The 13,880-nt window shown below is 53.5% G+C and overlaps 1 long non-coding RNA gene across 1 annotated transcript in view; it reads left to right on the top strand.

Annotated features, from left to right (window-relative positions):
• LOC147353061 (uncharacterized) overlaps positions 1-13,880 on the top strand; it is a 199,028-nt gene that overhangs the window by 157,615 nt on the left and 27,533 nt on the right. The gene's annotated exons all lie outside the window — the stretch shown is intronic.

The following is a 13,880-nucleotide window of genomic DNA, read 5'->3' as shown; positions in this document are numbered from 1 at the left end:
CCTGCGTCAGGAAGATCCCCTGGAGGAAGAAATGGCAACCCACTCCAGTATTCTTGCCTGGAGAATCCCACGGACAGAGGAGCCTTGTGGGCTACAGTCCATGGGGTCGCAAAAGAGTTGGACACAACTGAGTGACTAAACAACAATTCAAGTGCCCTGGCTTCATTTGCCACCTACTTACGTCGGGTTAATGACATCTGCCTTATAAGATTTTAAGTCTAAATGCGAGAAGGTGAATAAATGTACTGTATGCAGTAGGAACTCAACAGTTGTTCATGGGCTTCAGTGTGTTGTGAGCCCTAGTGTCAAAGAAACCTAGGTCTAAACCGGCCTTCGCAGCCCATGATCCCAGGCCGGTCACAGGAGCCCTCCCAGCCTCAGGCTGCGCGTCTGTGACAGCACACGCGTCACACGGCAGCTCGGAGGCCAGGTGAGGCCAGGTCAGGCCAGGTGAGGCACGCCGTGAACACTCAGTACACGCTTGCCCAGTGGGGGTGAGGACCGCTGTCACTGCTGCTCTTCTGTAGGTCTGTCCCCACCGGGAGAGTACCTCCTGAGCCCTCAGGGGCAGGCCTCCCCTGGACCTGGCTGCCTGAACCCTGGGATTGGCAGGTGCCCCTGTGTCCTGGGCCCCAGGGGGCCTGCTTACACTAGGGGTCACAGTGTACAGTGCAGGAGGGGCCAGCCCATCCAAGCAGCCCGGAGGCGGCCCCGTCTGCTGGCCTCGGATGGCCCGATTGTTTTCATTTGCAAATGAAAAATAAGAAACACTCGCCCAAGCCAGAGCAGCATGATTTCTTCCTCAGTGCCTCCTCCCGCCCCTACCCCCACCCCCTGCCCCCGTTGGGAGGCCGGCAGGACACGGATGCCTGAAGTGGCTCAAATCACTGAATTGGCCGTGACCTGGGCTGCAGTCGCAAGAGGGTCTGCTGGGGCGGCTGCCCAGAGGCATAGAGCGCCATCTACCCCAGGAGTGTCTCAGCCAGCCTGTGCAGCCGGAGAGAGCAGAGATCGGGGTGGGGTTGACTTCTCCCCCTACGCCCATGCCCAGGCAGGAATGACGTGCAGACAGATGCCCACAGAGGGGCCCCTGTGTAGGGCGGGGATGATCGTAGCTCACCTGCGTGGAGTGCCACCTGTATACCCACCCCATGCTGTGCCCTTCCTGGAAGGAGGTATTACTGACAGTAATGACGGTGGGGAGGGGAGGCAAATGGTGGAGATGTTCAGAGGACAGCCTGGCAGTTCCTTCCAAGGCTGAGTATACTCTTACCACGTGATCCAGCAATCATTCTCCTTGGTATTTCTCCAAAGGATCGAAAACTTGTGTTCACACAAAAACCTGCACGTAGATGTTGGCAGCAGCTTTCTTGATAATCGCCAAAAAGCTTGGAAGCAGCCAAGATGCCCTCACGTAGGTGAGTGGGTAAAACAGTGGCACGTCCAGACGATGGAATGTTACTCAGCACTGAATGGAAATGAGCTGTCCGGGCCTGAAATGACATGGAGGGGCTGTAAGGGCTGAGGCATAGAACAGCGCTTAGCATACTGCTAAGGGACAGGAGCCCATCTGAAAAGGATACGTCCTGTATGATTCCAGCTTCCGGATGCCCTTCCTGGGGATCATCCCTGGGCTTCTGGACTTGTCCAGCCAGCCCAACCATCGCTGTGCCAGTTCTTGAGCTAAGTGTCTTCTTCTCTGTCTCCCTCTGGTGTAGTGCAGACAGATATAGTCCCAGCAAGGCTGCGATGTCTAGGGCATGTTGTCTAAGCTCTCTGCCTCAGTTTCCTTATCTGTAACATGGGGCTGATAAGAGCGCCCGCCTCCTCAGACAGGCGCTAAGTCACCTGATGGGTGGCAGTGACACTGGCTGGCACAGAGCAGGTGTAACTGGCAACGCGTGCTGTGCCGAGGAAGAAATGGAGCCTGGAAAAGTTCTATTACCCACCCGGGGCACCGCAGCGCAGAAAGGCCGGGCCAGTGTGGGACGCGGCATCTGTGGCCCCAGCCCTGTGCACACGGCCTCCACTTGCAGGTGGTTCTGATGGCAGTTGTGCATGGAAGGGTCTGAACGACCTGTATATTCTGCGCTTTCTGCAGAAAGAGGAAACAGGCTCGCAAAAGTCAGTGCATTTAAGTAGCCACGACAGCCCTTCAGAGGCAGGGAGGGTGGCTGGCACCTCGTGGTCTGGCCAGGAGATGGAGGTTGGAGAAGCCCAAACCTTGCCCAGGCCCCTGGCGCCCAAGGCCTCCAGCGGGTGCACTGTCTTCCCAGGGGCCGCGGAAAGCTTCCCATGGGTTTTTATTAGAAACAATTGGAGGATCCAGCTGCCCTTCAGACACTTCAAGCTGCACATTTTCCACATTCCTCCTCGACCTGGCACAGCCAGGACACCGTCATTTAAAAAAAAAAAAAAATCTGGTATTTGAAATTAAAAAAAAAAAAATCACAGCCTTCCTTTCTTTGACTCATTTCCTGTGGTGTTTCCCTGGCCTAATGGAAACCTGACAGGCTTCGTGGCAAAGGAAGCCAGGCCCCCCCTGCACAGGGGCAGAGTGCAGTGTGGAGAACGGTGCTTTTGTTCAGGGGGTGGGAAGAGGTGATGGCGAGGGGCCTTCCCCTGCCGAAGGAAAACATCCTCCTCTATGCACTCAACTTGGCCCTCAGAATCAGGCTTGAGATTTGAGCCGGCAGCATCGGGGTGGGGGTGGGGGGCTCTGGGCCTGGGCTGCTCCCCAGGGCTCCTCTTGGGCTTTGGAGAAGAGTGACGGGGCCCACGATGGCTCCTCCCAGCCGTGGACAGGAGCAGTGTTCTCACTAACTCTCGGCATCCACGGAGCTGGACAAGAATAAGAGACTCCGGGCAGCGACATGGAGCCCAGAATTCAGGGGGTGGGTAGTAAGCATTACGGAGCACTTGCCATGCCAGATAGCGATCAAGCTGGCAATACCTGCTTTACTGGTGTTTTCATGCCAACACCAACACTGGCTTGTATGGGGCATTTACTGTGCTGCTTGCCGTACAGACATCACCACGTTTTATCCCAAGACAACCTTGGAGGGCAGAGGACATGATGGCTGCTGCCCTCTGCAGAGGCAGGGTTGAGGGGAAGCAGAGCATCTGAAATATCACCCTGCTGTGAAGGGAGCCACTTTCCCAGAGCGTTGTGTTCTGCTCATTTCAGTGGGCGGCTGGCAGAGATGAGGGAGGCTCATATGGAGGTCACCTGGGATGTTCAGCAGATGTTTACAAATAGGCATCAAGGAGCCTTTGAAAAGAAAGATGCGGCTTTAAACCCAAGGGACTAAAGGGTTAAAACCAGCTGTGGATGCATTGTCATCAGATACCTTGGAAAACTGGGTGGCAGTACCTTTAAAACTAAGCATCCGCCTATTCTATGACCTGACACGTACTCCCAGGAGAAATGAATCTGTGCACCCACCAAAGACACACGCAGGACAAGAATGCTTACAGCAGCTTTATTCAGAAAAACTGTGAGTGAGAAAAAACCAAGTGTGCCTCAGTTGCGGATTAATAAACTAAAGCTCATCCACAGAAATGATTCCACAGCAGTAGGAAAGAACAGAAGTCTGCACACATGTGAGCGGTCTCACAAGCCAGCAACCAGGGAAGGAAGTACACAAGAATACGCCCTGTGGGGCTCCGCTCCCCTGAGCCTGCAGATCAGGCAGCACTGACAGTCTCCATGGTGCATGGGGCGCCTTTGGAGATGTTGGTGGGGAAGCAGCACAGGAGAGCCTTCTGCTGTGGCAATACTCCGTATCTTGATCTGGATGGTAGCTACACGAGGGTTTACCTACTTAAAAATTCATTCAGCGTTTGCACACTTTACTGTATATTTTTAACACTTGAGTTAAAATTCAGGAAAAAGCACAGGCCTTTTCCTCAGCCCACTTACAGCCCGGTTTGGGCGACGGTTCTCCCCAGGGAGTGCAGAGAAGAGATGCCTCTGTAGAGACGGGGCTGGGGCAGAATGGTGACATCGAAGACAGAGTTAGACAACTTCAGAGTCTCTTTTAGACCCTGGTTGAGGGTTGTCTCTCCTTCGGGTGTTATTTTCAAGGTACATGTCCATGTGTATGCACACACATGTGAACATCTCTTTATGTGTGTGTCTGATTTGAACTTTTATATACTTGCACCAAATGCAAAAAGTTGAAGCCAACAATTTCATTGGCATTGTTACCACCCATGATCTAAGGATGAGAGGCAATTATTCATCAGTTCTTGTTTCTCCTAAACACCTAAACCTCCAGTTTGGCCTCTGACCCTGTCCATGTATATTTAGGCAGAGGGCAGAAGAGGGAACTCCCACCTGTCCTGGGGTGAGGGTTTGTGAAGGCAGACACTGGGTGCTGTCACTTTGACAGTCACACTGCAGTTGTCACACACACGTGACAACCCTTCCTAAGGGTCCTGAGCATGCCACTCCCCCCCCAGAAGCCCCTCTTCCCAGTTAGCTATCTCAAAAGCCCTTTGCAAAATAATAAAATATTGCCACAGAGAAGTGTGGGTGGTGGGTTGATTACTTGGCAGACCCATGATGACCAGTCCTTAACTGCTCAGAGCAAGGCAGACAAGAAATGGAAAGCTGTCAAGTGTGGGAGAATATTGGATAAAATAAAACAGAAGGTGGCCTCCACACTCTTGTCTTGCTAAATGAAAGTTCTATGTGTGTCTAAACCTAAGGTTGATTCTTGAGGGAAGATGGTCATCACTGGAGAACTCTACAGCAAGCTTGTGTCATCCCATTTGGGCTACAAGAAAAAATGACTCCACTAAATCAAATGGTTTGGTTGTCAGAGTTACTGCATAGAACCCACATTGATAACTAATGTTGAGATAACTCGGATAAATCAAAGCTTTTCAAATCCACATTTAGTGAGAACCTGCTACATTCTGTGTCCTATGTTTAGCATTGTTGGTCAGGAATGAAAATGTCCCAGTTGTGCCCTGAAGGAGCTCTCGGTTGTATTAAAATGTCTCAGCGACGCAGTCCCCCTACCCAGCAAGACGTGGTGGCCAGCTGACGCAGCAGTTGGGGCTTGGATGTCCTTCTGAGTCATGACTGTGGACACTAGTCTCTTCATACGGTATACACACAGAACCAGCTAAGGGAGCTCCTGGTGGCTGGAAGGTGACAAGTTCACACACGTGAACTCGTGAGCAGATGCCATGCTGGTGGGTGGATGCCACTGAAGAGGCTGGAATCCGTGTGCATAATTCAGGAAACGTCTTAGAGACAAAGGCAGTGGCTAACATCTTTGTGCCCCATGGGCACCTTCGGTCCACCTGAATTGTGGAAACTATAGAATTATATTGCACTTATGTATTTTATTTTTTAAACTTTTTATTTTATATTGGAATATAGCTGTTGACAATGTTGTCATAGTTTCAGGTGGACACAGCAAAGGGACTCAGCCATACGTGTACATGCATCCATTCTCCCCCGAACTCCCTTCCTACCCAGGCTGCCACATAACATTGAGCAGAGTTTCCCATGCTATCCCGTAAGTCCTTTTTGGCTATCCATTTAGAATATAACAGTGTGTACACGTCAGTACCAAACTCCCAATCTATCCCTTCCTGCCGTCCTTCTCCCCTGGTAACCATAAGTTCTAGAATTATATTACATTTATTGATATGCATACTATTCAACCAAATGATGAAGCTCTTGAAAGCCATGACCATCACTTAATCAGTTCTGGAAGCCCAGGCTTGTCACCTGGTAGATGTGTGTGTGCGCTAAGTCACTTTAGTCGTGTCCAATTCTTTGCGACCCCAAGGACTATAGCCCACCAGGCTCCTCTGTCCATGGGATTCTCCACAAAAATACTGGAGTGGGTTGCCATGCCCTTCTGCAGGGGAATCTTCCCAACCCAGGGGTCGAACCTGCATCTCCTGCAACTCCTGTATTGCAAGTGGGTTCTTCATTGCTGAGCCGGTGGGGAAGCCCCACCTCGTGGGTGCTTAGTGCTTATTGAAAGACTCAAGGGCTGATCGAGGGTGAGACATTGAATGCGCCCTTGGGGAAAGGAGCATTTCCGAGATTTCCTTTCTCATTTGAAAGAGGAGACAGCAATGGCACCCCCTCTCCATTGTGGGGTCATCGGGAGGGCCAGGTGAGATGATGCAGGTGGTGACGGCAGCGGTGACAGCAATCCTGGAGGAGGAGGGTGGGAGGGAGAAGGGCCAGGGCAAAGGAGTTTTCTTCACTAATCATTGGAATTCCTTGTCCAGCCCTGACTTGGGAGCACTTTCTCTAGAAGCAGAAGACAAATGAGGGACCTGCGCTCCCGCCTTGGAACTCCACGTGAACTCCCCCTCGTGGGCCGGGGTCAAACTCTGGGCAGTGGATTGGCTCATTAAACAAATGACCTAATTTAGTACTTAAGACACCCAAAATTTACTAGACTAATTTGTCAAGTCATCCAGAACAACCAAGCCACAAACGGCCTTGTAGGTTTTAATGGAATTATAGACAAAATTCAGATTGACTACTCAATAAAAGTTTCCGTGAAAGCGGGACTGACAGTTTAGTCTACGGAACACGGAGGAGACTTTTATGGGCTGGCGTAAATCTTTTGACGGACCCTTTCATCTCATCCTTTCCATTTTTACCGCCTCTGAAGGAGAGTCGTTTATGGAACTGAGGGGCAGGAAGCAGGAAGTAGGAAACAGGAAGTAGACATGTTCTATTTGGCTGCTGATAAGCAGGTTAAGGCTTGGTACACTGGGTGAGCTGCTGGTGTGGGACTGAGCGAGTTTGTCCGCCACCCAGCATCAAAGGTTGTCTGCAGAAATGTGAAGGCATCGAGAAAAGTTCAGCTGGCACAGAAACCTGTTCTTTAAATTAAGGCTTAAAACCCAAACCTCTGTAACGACACCTTCTCCCACAACTGAAGCCATGTCTGTCCTTTTTCAGCAGAATGACCAGAGAGAACTTGGACAGACCCTTTCCGTTCCACTGTTCCCAGAAGGACAATGGAAGTGGTCGCTAATGCCCGTATTCTTGGGGACACTTTCACCCCTCACATCCTCTGGACAGCTGTCTATTTACATGGAGAGAGTTGCAAAGCTTCCACTTTAAAGATCCATCTGGTTCTTACATCAGGCTAAGCCTTGATCTTAAAGCGCAAGCCCAAACACACTGGGGAGATGCGAAAATTTAGGAATGAGCGTGTTTATATTGTATTTGCATTAATGCTTCCTAAAGTTTATTTTCAAAGTGAAGAAAGAACAATGCATAGTAGGCTATTAAACCCAAACACGATCAGTTTAAAGTTAGGGGCGTGCTCCGACGAATATTTTTCTCCTGTTTGAAGGGTCCACTTGAGGAAGGAGTCGGGGACTGGGGTTGGGAAGGCAGGCAGGGGCGGAGGAGGGGCTGTTGTGAATTCTCCGCAGGGCTGGGCCTCCCCTGCGGGCCACTGCTGTTTGTCATATGGAATGGATTAGGCCTTCTCTCTCACACTGTCAACTTGGGTGTTCTGTGCACAGCCTGTTTTGCTGGGGTCTTGGTTTTGCTTTTTATAACGGCAGGAAGTGCCCCTCTCGGACCACATGTGAAACCGTGTGGGAACGGTTGGGAGGGGGTGGGGGACCGAGAGGCGGGCGAGTGGGGCGTGCAGATGAAAAAGCCTCCCCTGAAACGTGTTTGGCGGTGCGGGGGGGCGGAGGTGGAGATGCGCCCTGGCCAATTTAACTTTATGGGGCCTGGCTGGCAGGAGGATGAGGAGGTGGAGGCTTCCTTGATGAAACCCTCCTGTCCCTAATAGACCTGCCCCTAATATTTTACAATACCGCACAGAGTCATGGACGGATCATTAAAGCATGAGGGATCGCAGCTGCTGTTTAATTTGTTCTAAATTTCCTGCCGGCCTCACCAGACGTGTACAGGAAATGGGCGGTAAATGTTTAATAGGTCATACCTAACCAGACAATTAACAGGTGCTGTCATTTAGAAAATCTCAACCTGTGTGCATACCCAGAGCTGAATCAAGCCCCTGGTTTTGTTTTTCCTTCTGCACAAAGGCTCGCTGTGATGTTACAGGGAGGGGCCCACAGGGGTGTCGTAAGAAACCACTCAGTCGTGGGGGTGACCCCTCGGGCTCACCTGCGGCCCGCCCTGCCCGTCTGGGTCCAGGGACGCTGCCATGGAGCCCGAGCCTGGGGCTGACCTGCATAGGAGGAGGCTGGTAGCTGGAGCTTGGGCTCACCAAGAAGTTGCTTCCCCCTACCACCCCTTCTTTTACAGCTCCTGCACCACCTGCTCCCTCTGGCTGGGGAGGTGGTGGAGGGACAGACAGAAGCAAGGAGGGGGCAAAGCCCTGCGATGGCACCCACCTCTCAGACAGGACTGGGGCCCAGTTGAGCTTGTTATAGTGTGTGTGTTGTTGGGGGGGTGCCTGCTGTACCTGAGCAGGTGTTAAGGACGGGTCTGAGCCCCCCACGTTTGTTCTGGCCATGGGTCCTTGCAGCTCCCCCTCTAGTTCCTAGGCCCCTTAGGTCCTGCAGCCCTTCCCCAGACCCTCCCTCCAACCCTAGGGTGGGTGGTGCCGCCCCCATATCACAGAGGGGAAACAGGCCCGGGGTGCGGGGGGTGGGGGTGGGGCTCAGCCCTTCCTCAGGGCCATAGAACTAGTTGGCGGTGGAGCTGGGATTTGAACCCAGAAATCTGCGTTCAGTTGACCATGTTGCCGAAGGACAGATTGGAAGACAAAATACTGGCCCCACACCCAGCATCATTAACCTGTTAGGACCAGGCTGCTCCTGAAGTGTGTTTACTGCTGAGCTGTGAGAATGAGAGGGACCCTCATGTTCCTTGGTCTGGTGGGCGTTTAACAGTCAGAGCTGCAGGTGAGGCGGCTGAGCCTCACACCCAGGTGGGTGTGCCTGGGACCTCGACGTTTCCGGAGACGTGGGCCTTTCAGTGATGAGACCAGGAGAGTCCCAAGCATGCCCAGATGCAGGTCACCTCAGCCTCGCTGCCACAGTCCCCTGTATGATGCGCCTGTCTACAGAGAAACGTGCTGAAGCCTGGAGGGGCCCTGGAATTCCTCACGCTTCCACAGCTGGTTAGACATTGTCCTGAACGCACCCACAGGTCTCCGGACCCCAGGCACCAAGCTTCGAAAAACCCATGCAGGTGGGTGGATGGAAATGGTTGCAGTGGCTGCCGGGCGACCCTCGGGTCCCACTCGCCCTGATATTACCTGTGTGAAGTTCATGTCTGACGGGGCTCAGAAGATGGTTTGAAAACATCTGAAACATCTTCTAATAGTCCATGACTAATGGGCTGGCCTGGGCTGTCCAATAAATTGTCTGCTCTATGGAGCAGTTACAGTGATGGGCCTCAGACACCCTTATCAGCACTTGGTGCTCATGTAAACCGACTCTCATTAATGACAGGATGAAAACGGCGACACTGTGCAGGCCTCTGCCTGCTGCCCTCATCACGCTTTGAAGCCCAGCTGCTAATAGCCCTGCAGAGCGCAGACGTGAAGGCGGGCGGCAGGTTGCACAGACATGCCTCGTTTCTAGCAGTTGATGTTGGTTGTCGTTTCGGTCAGAGGCTCCTTCTGCTGTTCTTGGCCATGATAGAGCAGGCCTCTTGGGCCTGGCACACGGCTCAGGGACACAGTGACACCTGTGCAGAGGGATTTTAATACTCTGAAGCAGAGGGTGTAAGCAGTAGCTTGAGGGCTGAATCTGTTAGTAGACATATTTAAATCTTTGAAAACTGCTTCATAAATGCTTAGAAACAGAATATCTTTTTTGAAAACCTAACTCTCTGGCTTTTCTTGACAATTTGGAAAACCCAGCTCTAGTTGGATGTGGCAGCGATTGCCTGGGTTTGGGGGGACTATGCGTGCCCTGTGGACGAGTCTGTGCTTGTCTACGTGCCCCAGCCCCCACCACCCCCTGGTGTCTTGTGCCCAGCCCAAACTCTGGTCATTTAAAGCACATGCCTGGCTGCTGTAGGCATTTGAACCTGTGATCCTGTGTCAGGGTCTCTCATTTTATCCTTTACGCATCCTTGAAAGGCGAAAAGAGATGGGTTGTGAGGGTACAAGAAATGAAGAAAGGACTCCTGACCGGCAGTCAGGCATTGTGGTTTGTGCCTGGGCTCTGCTGGCCCAGCTCGGGGTTGCAGGTCTATCTGATGCTCGTGCTGTGGGAGGGCTGGCAGAGCCACCGCGGGAGCCCTACCAGTACTTGGTCCATCTGGTACTCAGTCCCTCCTCTGAACCCCGGAGTTTGGAGTTTCATGTCCCCTGCCTCCATCCCAGGATGGGGAGGTTGAAACTGATGCAAGATGATGGAAGGAGGTCTGACTCAACGGCTTCCAGGTCTGCTGGCGCCTAGGACTCAGGACAAGTCACCACGCCTTTCTGGTCTCAGTTTGCAAAGCAAGAGCGTTGGGGGCAGGTGGTCCCTGAGCAGCCTTCTCTGGTGTCCAGTCTCTATCTGTCAAGTGGGGATGATGGCACTAATCCTGGAAGACTTCTTGCTGAAGGATGTAAAGGACTCATGGCCCAGCATTGACCCGGATAAAATAGCAGTCAGCACCACAGTAAATAGGAGGTTCCTTGATGTGGCAAAATTCCAGTCCCATCCCTGAGACTGGAGTGTGCTGGGTGGTTGTATGATAAATAGCCTGACCAGGAAACCCCCACACAGACCCTATGAGTTACAGGTGGCTGATGGGAAAGAACCCTTGCTCACACACACCCCAGCCTTGGACTCAACCACCTGGCATTTCACGTCCAGTCCCCAGGCGTTGCGTGCAGCCCAGTGTGAGCCGGCACTGAGTGCTCAGAGGAGCCTGCAAGGACCACAGTCTTCCAAAAATGAACCCTTATTCTGGGGAGCCATCTGGCTTCTTGTGCTGAGAATAAAGGGAGAAAGAAGACTAAAGAGAAAGGAAAGGGAAGGAAGGAGGCGAGAGGGCGGGAGGGAGGGAGAAGAGGTGGCCAAGTGGGCAGGTTAGCTCCCTGGGATCTCCTCCGTGAAGGAGGAGACTAGCCAGTCTGCCGAGAGAAAGGGCATGTGGAGATGGATGTGAAGTACATGTACCGTGGGGCTGAAAGGAAGCCGTCTAGAGGCTGCGACCGTTTGCTGAGCTGTGTTGGTTTGGAAAGGCAGGCTAAGGAGTCCTAAGTGACGCTCAGAGCTTCTGTGCAGGAGGGGAATCCTGGTGCTCACATTAAGCAGCGCAGGTGGCAGTGAGCTCTGGCTGGAGAGGGGTGAGGGGTGTGAGAAGCTCGGGGTGCTGGCCAAGATCCAGCTTGAGCACCCCATCGGGCTTCCTTTGGAAACCTCAGTTGAATTTACACAAAAAGACCTCACCCTCTTCGGGTGGCGTGCGGTCACCGCTTAATTCAAAGTGGGCGCTCTCAAGGATCTGCTCTGTGGTGAGTCAAGATGGACCTGGTGGAGCACGCTGACCCACGGCCGGGCCAGAGTGGTGACGTCAGCGCATCAGCCCCTCAGTGCGGTGGGGTGCAGGGGGTGGGGACTGGAGAACTAGCATAGGCGTGGCCACAACCGTAGTGCTGGGTGCAAGGGCAGAAGGCAGATTCAGGTTCCAGAAGCATGTCTCGATAAAGCCATCCCAAGTGTGGGGACTTTAAGTGGAGATGAGGGTCAGAAGAGAGGTGACATCTTCTGCATTCACAGAGATGACATTTACTGGGGAGCCAGAGTGGGAGTACGATTCGCCAGGGTCATGTGGTCTCACACCTGCCTTTACTTTAGATCGTCTGAGGAGCTTTTTAAACGCAGGCGTGTGCCTTGGGTTGTTAGTACTCGCTGTCCTTATGTCGTGATTGTTGGTTTGCGGGTCCGTATCCCCCATCAGACTAAATCCTGTAAATCCTCTGTCTTGTGGGTGGACTCGGGGCTGGCCCACAAGGAGGCCGTGGCACGTTTGCTGAGTGTGTGAGTGAGTGAGAGACTCTATGGCTAGGTCCTACCGGGGAAGTGGCTCACAAAAGGAGAAGGAGAGAAGCTGCCCCTTCTAGCCCTGGTTCCGCCATATTCAGGCCACCAGGCAGGGAACCAGCCCTTTGCAGCCCTGGCCCAAGTTCTGGGGTCCGGTCCACTCCAGCTGCACTTCCGGCCCCGCAGCAGCTGCCGCAGAGGAACTCGTCCTCACAGGGGCGTGCGATGTCCTCCCAGTTTCCTTAGACTTCGACGGGCCTGGGTGGTCCTGCTACCCTCAGCCCTCAGGGCATCCTCGCTCTGAAGACAATTCCTGAACCCAAGAGGTCCTGCTTGGGGCTCCCCTGAACTTTGGGAGCCCACCTTCACACGAGGGTAGCCCGACCAGGTTTTCATTTTCAAGGGGTCCCCTCCACTCCACCTCCCCCACCTCCAGCTGAGATGGATGCTTGGCCCTGTTGTCAGGGTTGGGCTGCAAGTGCCGGCCTCACACCCAGACAGCTTCCACGTCAGTGGGCGCCATGTCCTCTCTGCTCTGGCCTTGAAGTCAATGGAGCTCTGCGTGTAGCTGAGAAGGCCCAGGCTGTGGAGGTGAAGATGCTGGCTCCGGCGGTTCTGGGCAGGATGGAGGGAAGGGTGCCAGAGTCTCTCTGGAAAACTGGGGGAGGGAGTGCGCCTCCTCCCCTTTGAGGGGTCTGGAGAAGTGTCAGATAGCCCGCTGACACCCTGGACTCAGAGCTGGCTCAGCCTGGAGGACTGCCCCCAGGGCAGGCGAGGCCTCAGGCCTCAGAGCCTCTGGTGAAGGTCGCACCTTTCCATGCCTTCCCAGTCTGAAGGGACTTGCAATCTGCCGCTAGTTGGATTTGAGTTTGGGTGTCTTTCTGCGGCCTCTAAGAATTGCACGGTGAGGCCACCTAGCCTGGGGCTGGCAAGAGACCTGACCGTCCGCCTAGCCAAGGCTTTGGGCCTGTGGGTGATCCAGCTGCTTGCGTCCCGAGGGCGGGTGGCTTGGGGCTAGAGAAGAAGGAAGCCCAGGTGCCATGTTGCTGCAAACACCCTCGTGTCAGGCAGGGCGAGGGACGCAGCTGGGAGGAAAGGCAGCTTGTCCTTCAGCGGAAGTCGAGCTGGCCATACATCTGCCACCTGGGCGCGTCTCTGAACGTCTCAGTCTCCCAGCATGTAGATAGAGCAGGGGGAGACACAGGGCAGAGAAAACACAGAGAGAAAATGGATGTGGAACACAAGCACAGAGCGTACAGCTGTAAAATGCACTAACCCATCCAGTCACTCATCACATGTTTCGTGAGCATCTGATCTGTGTACAGAGCTACGCTAGGTCTACAGCAGATAGCAGAAAAGCAGTGGTTTCTTCCCTCAGGAGTGTCTCAGAACAGGGGATTGGATGGGGCAGGAACCTGGCATCAGGCGTTTACTCCCCGTGGGACCCGAGGCAGGGGGTTGGACCTCTCTGAGCCTCTGTTTCTTCAGCTTGGAGGTGCCCTGATGATCCAAGGAACTAAGCCCATGAGGCCTTGAGCAGGGGCTGACCCAGGGTAAGCCATGGAGACAGCAGAGGCGTGGCAATGGCAGCAGGAGCTGTGTGCCTGGCTGTCCCACGCTGAGCCCCCGAGACTGCCTGGGAGCTGACTGGACACCCCCTGCTGCCACATCCCTGTTCTCACCTCCCTCGCAGCTCTCCCCATGGCTGTGCGTGCCATGCTGGTCCTGTGCAGAGCCGTGACTTCTTATCTGCACGACCCTCACACTGTTCACGTTAGCCCTCAACTTCAGGCAAAGAGCAGGCACAGGATAGATCCACAGGCATGCCCTCCCCAGCCCTCTGAACCCCCATCCTGTTGCTATTTTCCTAGCGTGCTAAGATTTATTTTTTAAAATTTATTTATTTTTGT

The sequence above is a fragment of the Bos grunniens genome, chromosome 18 (genome assembly GCF_055505025.1).
Source record: "Bos grunniens cultivar Pamir isolate PY7600 chromosome 18, Bosgru_T2T1.0, whole genome shotgun sequence".
NCBI lineage: Eukaryota > Metazoa > Chordata > Mammalia > Artiodactyla > Bovidae > Bos > Bos grunniens.
This window is presented reverse-complemented; position numbering and strand designations above follow the sequence as displayed.